The following is an 11,479-nucleotide window of genomic DNA, read 5'->3' as shown; positions in this document are numbered from 1 at the left end:
AGCAGAAGATTTGATTTTGTTGGGCACACAATGCAATATACAGATGATGTATCATGGAATTATACTCTTGAAACCTATATAATTGTATTACCAATGTCACTCTAATATATTTAATTTTAAAAACATTAAATACATATCAGCCATATGATTGAACCATACTTTTCTTAGGAATTTACCCAAAGAAATAAAAGTATTTACTCACACAAAGACTTGTACAAGAATGTTTATAGCCTTTTTTTTTTTCAGTTTCCAAAGGCTTTGTTGTAAATATGCTTTAGAAAAGGAAGATGGATCCTATTGCTTCCAGGTCACTGGAATGAAGAGCTGTGTCCAGGGACACATCCAAGCAGAGCTGAAAGTAACTGATAATTTGTATACTTCTTATTCATAGGTCCAGTCAAAAGCACAAGACTCTTAGTCAGTCAGTTCTTCAAGCTTAAACTATAGGCTGATTTCCTTCACAGCACTTTATCCTGAATGACTGATGTGAATGATGTTCCCACCAACCTGAATGCAAAAGTCTTCCTGGTACCTGGCTTAGAATCTGCATCGTTCTCCCTGTCTTCACAGCATTCCGCCTCACCCAGGCCATAGCCACCACAGGCGCTGAGTTAATATACTTCACAGCCTGGGATAGAATGGGCAATCTTTCAGGTCAATGTAGAGCTGCCTCAGGAGTTCCTCAGAGGCCTGAAGAAACTTCATGGCCACCGGATGGAATGCCTTCTCCTTGAAGTGGTTGGTGATGTTGCCCATCAGGCCACTCTGCATGCCACCCATCCTTGATGGTGATGAAAGTGTGCTCCATATTGGCCATGGTCTGAGGAGTCAGCCCAGAGTTGGGGGGATTGAAGAGGTTACTGGAAAGACCACAAGAGCTGGAAGTCGCCCCTATAACTACATTTTTGCTTTGTTCCCAACTTCCATGCTATTCTGACTCCTATCTGGAATCTTCTTTCTCCCCTCCCCACTTTGGCTTGGGAATTGTGATCTCTTCCAACACTGATTTTTTCCCCCTTTTGGTCAGATAAAAATATATTCTCCTGTAACAAAGATTGAGTATGTAGCATCCTGACATTTAACAGACACAAATATTTGTGTCTATAGAATCCTAAATACATAATTACCTATATATGCTATGTATTCTGAGTGGGGTTTTTTGTTTTTAAAGAATCTAAGCCTGAGTAGATGGTGATGCCATTAATAGAAATTAAGAGTACAGGAAAAGCAACAGGTTTGGGGATCTCCCTACTGATAGCCACAAGAACACTGAAGATACTGTCTCAGTATGTTCTCAAAGGATGTTTTCTTTACACCGGGTCAGAATTCACATGTTAAAGAGAAATAAGTTTTAATTGACAGAAAACTCAGTATGCTCAACACTGAGATGTAGTTGCCAAAACTAATTGTAAGGTTATAGCCACTGTATTTTTCATAGTCTCAAACTGGAAACACATCAACAGGCAATCAGATAAACAAATTGTGATAAAGCCATATTATGGAATTCTACTCAGCAATAAAAATGAATGAACTACTGATACAACAGCATGGATGAATCTCAAAATAAAGTATGCCGCATAAAAGAAGCCAGACCCCCCCCCCCCACACACACACACACATCAAAAGACTAGGTACTGCCTGACTATATTTCTGTAAAGGTCTAGAAAGTCCAAACTAAGCTGTAGTGATAGAAAGTAGAGCAGTGCTTGCATGGGGGTATGAGCAGAGGGGCAAAGGTAGGTGGGAGGGGTTACAAAGAATCATAGGGAAATTTTGAATGGTGATGAATATATTCATTACATTGATTGTGATGATAGTTTCATTTATTATATTCCCATGTGGTATATAGAGTTTATTGAAACATCAAATGTGCATTCTAAATATGTACACTTTAATACATATTAGTTACATCTCAGTAAAACTCTTAAAATAAAAAAAATCTGCTTACACAAGGTTAGGTGGGTTTTCTTTCACTTTTAGCTAAACTTTTTAACTGGAATGGCCATCACACTTAGGCAAATTATGCCTAAATGATACATTTAACTAATCTCCAATATACTTGCATAATCGTGGAAGGAAAACCAGATAATCGAAATTAAAACTAGCATTTGGAAAAAGGAAAACAGCACACAGCAGTCATTACCAGTCCAGACTCTAACGGGATAGCCAAGATTCCCTTCCCTGCTAATAGAGTACATTTCTTGATCAACCAATCTACTCTCACTTCTGGGTCTGTCTTGGGAGAATTTCTCTGGCTTGTCGTCCCCTTAGACCCATAGAAAATGGTTATTGGAGAAAATTCTTTTTCTTGGGGCTGTATCCTTTTAGTGACCCACTTCTTGTTGGCAGGTTCAGTATTTCTGAAAATATGTTTTGTAATCCACCTGAATTAGAATCACCTTTTTAAAGGCAGACTCCTAAACCAGGATTATATGACATGCTGAAGGGTATTCTTTAAGAAGAGGAGGAAGAAGAAAAAGGTAAAGATAAAAATTATGAACAACAAATACATATCTATCAAGTGAATCTAAAAATCAAGTGAATAAAAAAATCTAATGAACAGAATAAACTGGTGAATATAATAGAATAAGGGGCATAGAAAGGGAGTGGACTGACAATTCTCAGGGGGGAAGGAGATGTGAGAGGTGCAGGAAGAGATTGGACAAAAATCATACACCTATGGATGAGGACAGTGGGGGGTAAGGGCACAGGGTGGGGGGAATCGGGTGGAGGGGAGCTATGGGGGGGGGGGAAGAGGAACAATTGTAATAATCTGAACAATAAAGATGTATTTTTTAAAAATAAAATGCAGACTCCTGGGCCTTATTCCTGAAGTGCTGAATCAGAATTACTGGGAGCAGGGTTGGGAATCTATATTTTATTAAACATTCTAGGTGATTCTTATGTATACTGTAGTTAGGAAACATTGAAGTAAGTCTTGAATTGTCGCCCTCATGTCATACAAAGAAAAGTCTAATTTAGGTTTCAATATTCTTTCTTTTCATATTGATAATCCCTTTGAGACTGTCATAAATGAAATGTTTCTCAAACTAGAATCCATGGCCTGTGAGGTGTCCCAACATGGATTCTCGGTTGTCCATACATTCTTTATAAAATATGTTAATTTTGCATTTTTCTTTTGATGCTATTCTAAATACAACAATTATAATTCTAGATTTGGATGATTGCCTTCAAGTCCAGTTACATAATGTTAGTGCTCATGTTATCATTGCTTTTTGTAGTAAAGTTGATACCAAGGCATATTATTTCAGTTGTCAGGTGTATACCAGTGTCTATGCCCCCTCTGTCCCTAGCAAGTGATGTATTAACATGTCCCAGTCCTTGTCTCAAAGTGTAGATGTAGGAGCTCCTCTGACACTAGTAGATGGCCAGAGTGACCTGAAAGCACTCCAAGTGCCATAGCTATGGGTCCTCAGACATTAGCTAGATGATCGTGGTACAAGGTCTCAGGGCACAGACAGGATCTTATTTCCCTTCCTGTGATAAGAGGGCAGTGAGAAGTGAGGTCCTGGGTTATAGGCAGAACAATTGTTCTCTCATATAGATGCTTAGGTGGCAAGATCTCAAAGCACAAGTAAGGCAACGCTTTCATTCATGGGACATATCCCTTGAGACTTAGCCCCTGGCCATGATTCTGGGCTCTGGTCCAAATCACTGTTTCTCGTGGCAATCTTGATCCATTGACCTGGCCCTTCTCAGTCCATTGACCATCTGTGTAACTATACCCAGTGGTTGGTCTCTATTACATTGAAAGACAGGTAAATGTTTCCATTTTTGGAGGGGAAAAAAATGAGGAACATTTGTAATAATATGAACAATAAAGATTTATTTAAAAAAATGTTTCCATTTTCTCAAGATCTCGGCTAACCCTAAGACTTCTTACTACAATGTATGTGTCAAAATTTGAGATTTCATACTTTACTACACTATGCTCCCAGTAAAAAAAATTTTTTTAAACAATAAAGAATTTTTTTTTTTCTCAAGGAAAACTCACTTCCTATCCAACAGCTGTCTTCCAGAGGGGAAAAAAAATGCATCATTTTCTAGAACTGGTCCAAAAAATTCGTACATTTTAGTTTCAGGGTTTATTTAATCAGTAACGTGGTAACGTGGGCACTAACGTTATGTAACTGGACTTGACTATAAGGCAATCATCCAAATCTAGAATTATAATTGTTGTTCTTAGATTAGCATCAAAAGAAAAATACAAAATTAACATGTTTTATAAAGAATGTATGGACAACCAAGAATCCATGTTGGGACACACTCACAGGCCATGGATCCTAGTTTGATCAGATGACATCATCAAAGGCACAGAGTCTCCTTCTCTTCCTCTTCCTCCTTCTCCTTCTCCTTCTCCTTCTCCTTCTCCTTCTCCTCCTCCTCCTCCTCCTCCTCTTCTTTCTTCTCTTCCTTCTCCTTCTCCTTCTCCTTCTCCTTCTCCTTCTCCTTCTCCTTCTCCTTCTCCTTCTCCTTCTCCTTCTCCTTCTCCTCCTCCTCCTTCTCCTTCTCCTTCTCCTTCTCCTTCTCCTTCTCCTTCTCCTTCTCCTCCTTCTCCTTCTCCTTCTCCTTCTCCTTCTCCTTCTCCTTCTCCTTCTCCTCCTTCTCCTTCTCCTTCTCCTTCTCCTTCTCCTTCTCCTTCTCCTTCTCCTTCTCCCTCTTCCTCTTGCCTTCATTTACTGACAGCAGATCTTTCTTCCTCGTTGCAAGGTGACTGTAGCAGCCCCAACACTGCATAAAGACACAACATCCTGTTAAGAAGAGGGGAGTTTCCGCCTCTGAGTCTCCTTTTATTTCTGAGGAAAATAATCCCGAAAGTCCCCAGTAGACTTCCCCTCCGGTCCTAGGACTGGGTCACTTAACCATACCTAAACCATACCTAAACCAATCACTGGCAGGAGAATAAGCCCATCAATGATTGGCATTGACTATTCAAGATTCCACTAGTACCTCAACACAAGACTGGGGTGGGGCCCCTTCCCTAAGTCCATAACCACCTCAGGACCATGACAGAAAGGGGAAAAAAGGTGGTGGTGGGGGGTGGATTTGGGCAAACAAGTAGTATTATCTTCTTTACTCACCTACCTCCACATTCCCCACATTTGGACAGTTCAGTTCAAAAGGTGATGCACAGGATTCCCCAAGGCTGTGAGTGAGTGGGCGGCTTGATAGGTGACTGTCCCCATCTTCCCACTCAAATTCACTACCCAAATCTCTCACCCTCTGAGGTTTAGGTGCTGTTTCTTTCAATTTCATACAAAGCTGAATCTCTCAAAGGATCTACTCTTACCTTTTCTTCTGGGTCTGAAGAAATTGTCCCCTCTCTACAATAGGTTATGTGGGGGTACTTTTCCTAACCAATTCCTTTATAAGCCATAAGCTATTTTGGTAGATCACTTTATCTGGACTTCTCCTACTTTCTCACTATACTGTATACACAGTAGAGGGACTCATGTTTCCTTAGCACGTGTTAGGGGGATAGCAGCCTAGTGATGGCTCACAGGGCAGCCCCAAATTTCACAGCAGCATCTGGGCATCTTATCCTAGTGGCAATTCAATGCCTTATATTGCTTCCACTGCCTTTTCTGATCAGGCCTGAGCATTCCAATGATCTATAATAATAAAAGTGTAATATGCTAATTAGACCAGATGTCCTTCCAGATGACCTTCTGGATGACCTTCTGGAGAAAGCTGGGGCTGTGAGGGAAGCCTGGGTCCTGAGTGCCAGAGGGAAGCTGGTGCCAGCAGCTGGGGGAAGGAAGGCCTACTCTTGCACGAATTTCGTGCATCAGGGCTCTAGTATTTAATAAAAGTCAATTAAACCTTTCTGGTTGTGGGGTTAAAGGCTCAGTCCTGAACTTCTAATCAATGTACTGTTGTCAGCAAATGTAAAACTGGGGGAGTGTTCATAGGCTGAGAATTTTAGAGCAGAAGTCCCCTAGAGTTGTTATACATATACTCCATGTCTTTGGAGTTAAATGGCTGCAATCAGAAAGTATACTGTGGTGCCGGATTTTGTCCCCAGGTATGTTCAGGTATATCCCTTGAAGGGATCAAAAGCAATGATTTGTTGAAAAAAGTACTCTAATTCTCTCCCTTCACCCTCTACCACCATCCACTTGCTCCCAGATCACCTAAGTCATCATGCCTGGGCCTCTAGACAAGGAGGTTATATTCTGAGGACAACACCTATTGCTTTCTCTGCCTTGTACAGGGCACCCAAGCTCCCAATACAACCCCACCTCCAACCATTAGGCAGTTCTGCTCTCAAATCTTGCAGCAAAATATTAAGGCCCTGAGGGAAAGAGCCCTTATTTCTTACTTTGACCAGTTTCTTCAGTTCAGAATCCTCTACTCTGTCCCCAAATGAGGTAGCAATGACTAATTGGTGTCACGTGATACCAAGTAGCCCCCAACCGTCAGCCTGTGTTGGGTCTTTTGCTACTCTTTTTGGGTATGCATTTGAACCCACTTCCTCTGGTTAGGGACTTCCCCATCTCATGGTTCTTGGAAGGAGGCAGAGCCTTCCTACCTCTACAGACTTAAAAAATGCCACATTTAGCCTGTCTCTTAGGATGTTGGCACATAACCTAGACCAGTCAGTCATCCTAGACTTTGTCTTAGGAGTTAGAGACAAAGAATCAGGGATCCAGGCAGACTGTCTCAGGCAGCACTACCGTTCACAGCAAGAAGGAGGTGTCTGCAGGGCGACAGTGGTGAAAGCTGCAGGTGGAGTGCTCAGAGGAGCCGCAATGGGTTCCTCACCAGACCAGTTCTGCAGCGTGGTTTGAGTTTTGTTGCTACCTGCAAACCTGCCTCTCCAGCCCTCCTGCTGTTTCTGGGACCTACCCACTATCCTTTTCATGAGTTCGTTTTTCTGCCTAAATCATCCAGAGTTCAATTCTGTTGCTTGCATCAAGGATCGTGACTGAGACAAAGCTATACCTCCTTCAGGAATGTGCCCTACTTCTGAGAAGTCCCAAAGGGCTTTCTTTGTCTGCGGGGAGAGTTGAAGGGGATCTTTGTAAATGTCCATTCTGTTATGAAGACTAAAATTGGAAACAGTAGTGCTACCCACCATGGTCCCACAGTATCTGGTTTAGTAGCAGTGAGCACTTTTGTTCTGAGCAATGCTGGAAAGCCCCTTTGAAAGACAGAGTCTACCCTGGCCGGAGACTTCAGAATGCTTCTGGAAATAATGAGTTTCATGATGTCCTTTGTGTACCAGAGCTGATCTCCGTGAACGTGTGATTTTGAGATGAGGATTCAAAAGGTGCTTTGGCAGGAATTGAATATTCCAATGTGAAAAGTTTAATTGATGAGAAGAGTGTCTCTTTTGAGATGATGCAATACCTGCCCGGTATTGAGTCTGCTCCTCCACTGTGAGTACACTGTGTGTACATTTCAGTGTTGATCTTGGTATATTTGAAATCTGGTAAGCGATTGGTTCTCTCTCTAAGCTCTGGTACAGAATCTAGCCTGAAAAGTTAAAAGCACTGGTAATGCCCTGACCAAAGTAGGGCTACCCCTTGCTGGAACTTTGAATTTCAGCCACGTGGTTCTGTCTGGGAAGACCCTGGGGCCCTCCCCTCTTTTTATCTCTTATCTCCATCTGCTGTGCTCAGCTCAGAAGGGTCAAAGTGTTGATAAGCACTAGGTGTTGTTGAGCATTAGGTGTGGTGTGAAAAGGTCCACAGAGGCCCTCAGCTTCTGGGTCTTGTGGGGAGAAATAGTGTCTTCCTGCCGAGCACATGTACCCGTATGCTGGTAAGGGGGTTTTGGGGTGATGGAACTATTCTATATCTCGGCCGTGGTGGTGGTTATATGACTCTAGGCTGCGTCTAAACTCATAGGACGCGAGACACTAATAATAGTAAATTCTATTGTATGTAAATCCATTTACATTTTTAAAAAGAAAACGAGTGCTGGAATATCTATTTTGCATGTGTGAATTGTGGCTGTGCAGCGGTGCAGCGTGCAGACACGTGACCACGGTGGAGAGCAGTGTCTACAACAATCAAAAAGCGCTATGTGCCCATCCGTTCACATTTGTGAGTGACTGCCCATTTTAGGGCCAGAGATTCAAATTGGTAAGGAGGTTACTGGGTGTGGCTTTCTTTCAGGTTCCTGCCTAAGGCTGAAAGAATCTGTTCCCCTTTTGTGTTGATGTAGTGGTGTTCACTCCTAGGCCCTCTGTGTGCATAATGAAAGCTTAGTAGAATCACTGAATGCTAAGAAATCAAGTTACACTGTACAATCGATAGTGTCCAACTTACCGGTAATAGGACCAACTTTCCCCAACAGTTGAGTGGGGTGGCTGGATTGCTACAATTCTCCTGCTTTGCCGGTGAGGCCCTAGTCTCAATCATCTTCAGCCGTCCTGCCGCCCGACTCTAGGTTGGCCTCCTATCCCAGCAGTTCGAATCACCAGATACCCAGGTCACAACCCCAAATAATTATATATGATAAGAACCTCTGGGGTGTGGGGCCCAAACATCAGTATTTATTAAAAACACCTCAGGTGATGTCTATAATTCTAAAAGAGGGAAAGTTTCTACTTTATAGACAGGCAGGAACACAGGAAGAGGGAGGTATTGGTCTTTTCAGGCTGCCATAACAAAATAGCCAGAGCCGGGACTGGTTTGGCTCAGTGGATAGAGCGTTGGCCTGCGGACTGAAAGGTCCCGGGTTCGATTCTGGTCAAGGGCAGGTACCTTGGTTGCAGGCACATCCCCGGTGGGGGGTGTGCAAGAAGCAGCTGATCGATGATTCTCTCTCATCGATGTTTCTAACTCTCTTTCCCTCTCAATTCCTCTCTGTGTAAAATCAATAAAATATATATTAAAAAAAAAAAAAAAAACTAGCCAGAGCGACTGGCTTCAACAACAGAAGTGTATTTTCTCACAGTTCTGGAGGCTGAACTTCTAACATTAAGGTGTCTGTAGGCTTGGTTTCCCCCAAGGCCTCTCTCTTCTTGGCTTGTACACGGACACCCTCTTGCTGCCTCTTCATGGCGTCAGCCTTCTGGGCGAACAGGCCCCTGGTGTCTGTGTGTCTTACTTTCTGTTAGTTCTGATCAAATAATTGAATAGATACCCCCTCCCCTGGGAACTGACCTTTAGGCCACTTCACAACGGACATTCCCCTGAGACCACATTCCACTTGCTAAGACCACATTCCATTTGCTAAGACCATTATCTCTCCCCTCAGGATCTTCCCAGGATCCAGACCCGCCCAGAGAATTCTCTGCCCAGAGGAAGCGCCTAGAGTCCTTTAAAACCTCTGACTCCCTGTCCCTGGGTGCTGGTATCATTTGGGGCTCAGCCCATCTGGTCTCCAGATGACCTCATAAATTCATAATCCCTCACCACTTTGGCCTCATTCATTCCTCCTTCGGCGACCCTAACATTTCCCTCTACTTATAAGGACAGTAGTCAGATTGGACTAGAACCCTTCCTAACAGCTTCATTTCAGTTTGATCTCCTCTTAAAAGTTCATATCTCCAAATACTGTCACATTCTGAGGGACTGAGGGTTAGCGATTCAATATTTGAAGGAGGGACACAATTCAGGTCATAACAAAGGAGATCATGATCCCTCCAATATTCCTCAACATTTTTGTTATCTTACTCTACTAGGTTTAATAGCCAACCTCATGGTCTTTTGGGAGTGTGTCTGCCTGCATTAGGGGTAAGAGACTAGAGTTCAAAAGGCCAATCCAGGTTCCACCTTCATGAGATCATTCTCCCAATGCCAACTACACTTCCTCTTAAGACTTAGGACCAACTGTGAGCACTTCTGCTTTGTCTCCAGAAGGCTCTGAAGTAGATTAGAATAGAACATTCATCAACTTGACCCCAAGTTCCCTGATGCGTCCTAGGCTATAAAGTCTATCCCTGTTGTATTTTCCATCCTAAATTATGCCTAGCCACATTGTCCAATATGGTTGACCAGAAGTTATGTGTTCGGCCCAAATGATAGCACAAAAGTGTCCCAAATAATGTATAAATGCCCAACATCTGAACAATGTGACATTCCTGGGAGGAAAATAGTTGCATAACTCCAAAGAAATTTAAGTCCACAAGAATTTCCTCCCTGGTTTCTGTTTCTGCTGACTCTCAGCTAGAAGGGTCTCACTCTGAGATGTGAAGAGAGGGAAGGCTCCTTTGGCATCTGCAGCTGGGACTGTCACCCACTGAAATAGGTCAAGTTCACGCAGGACTCCAAAAAAGAATCAACCCAGGATTCTCATATGCCCCACTGTCAGAGTTCAAAAAGTTCATTGGGCACAAGATTTTCAGGGCACCAAGGCCACATGGACAGAAACTTGAGAAGAAAATAATGCAAAGAAGCAACCAGACAAACACAGTAAGTAAAACATTCTACAAAACTGGTAGCCTGTTATCTTCAACAAACTGGTATCATTAAAAATGGCATCTGTGTGAAACCGGTTTGGCTCAGAGGATAGAGTGTCAGCCTGCAGACTGAAGGGTCCCAGGATTGATTCCGGTCAGGGGCACGTACTTTGGTTGTGGGCATCTCCCCGGTGGGGGGCGTGCAGGAGGCAGCTGAATGATGTTTCTAACTCTCTATCTCTCTCCCTTACTCTATAAAAAATCAATAAAATATATATAAAAAATAAAAAATCTATAAAAATAAATTATTAAAAAATGGCATCTGTGAATTTTGAAGACTTGCTAGATGAAATAAGTCAATCATAATAGAAGAACTATCTATGCATGCAGTGGAATATTATTCAGCTATAAAATGACATTCTGATAGGTCCTACAACATGAATAAAATTGGAAACATTATGCTAATTGAAATACACCAGACCAAAAGGACAAATATATGATTCCTTATATAAAATATCCAAAAAAGGCCAATTCATAGTGACAGAAAGTAGGTTAGAGGTTACCAAGGGATGGGGGTAGAGAGGATGGGAGAATTTTTGCTTACTGGGTACATAGTTTCTATTTAAGGTGATGGGAAAGTTCTGGAAATAGATAGTGGTGATGGCTGCGCATTACGAATGTAATTAATACCGCTGACTTGTATACTTAATAATAATTAAAGTTTTATATATATATATGAAAAAACATATATGGAAAAAATGGTGTCTGTGCTAGATTAAAAGAGGCTTAAGGGACATAAGAACCAGATGCAATGCATGGTCTGGCCTGAGCACTGCTTTGGATGAAGCAACTGTAAGGGACATTTTTAGGTCATTTGGGGAAATACGAATATGAGCTGACTGTGAGATGAGTTGAAAATTTCCTGAAATAGCAAAACTGAGTTTGATGACTGAAAAAAGCAGGCTACAGGATGGTAGTAAGCAGTGTGTATCGTAAGACCTCAATTTGGTAATGAAACAAAATCATGTGTAGGCAGAGGGAGAGAGAGAGAGAGAGAGAGAGTCTGCAAGCTATGCACTGGGGTCTTACAGTGGAGATTTCTGG

General features: G+C 42.3%; 1 pseudogene; it reads right to left on the bottom strand.

Annotated features, from left to right (window-relative positions):
* Positions 1-245: 245 nt before the first annotated feature.
* Positions 246-817, bottom strand: LOC118714040 (annotated as a pseudogene).
* Between the last annotated feature and the right edge of the window lie 10,662 nt (positions 818-11,479).

This window comes from Pipistrellus kuhlii, unplaced genomic scaffold (assembly GCF_014108245.1).
Source record: "Pipistrellus kuhlii isolate mPipKuh1 unplaced genomic scaffold, mPipKuh1.p scaffold_m20_p_95, whole genome shotgun sequence".
NCBI classification, from domain to species: Eukaryota; Metazoa; Chordata; class Mammalia; order Chiroptera; family Vespertilionidae; genus Pipistrellus; species Pipistrellus kuhlii.
The sequence above is the reverse complement of the archived record's forward strand: the minus strand, read 5'-3'. Positions and strand labels throughout refer to the sequence as shown.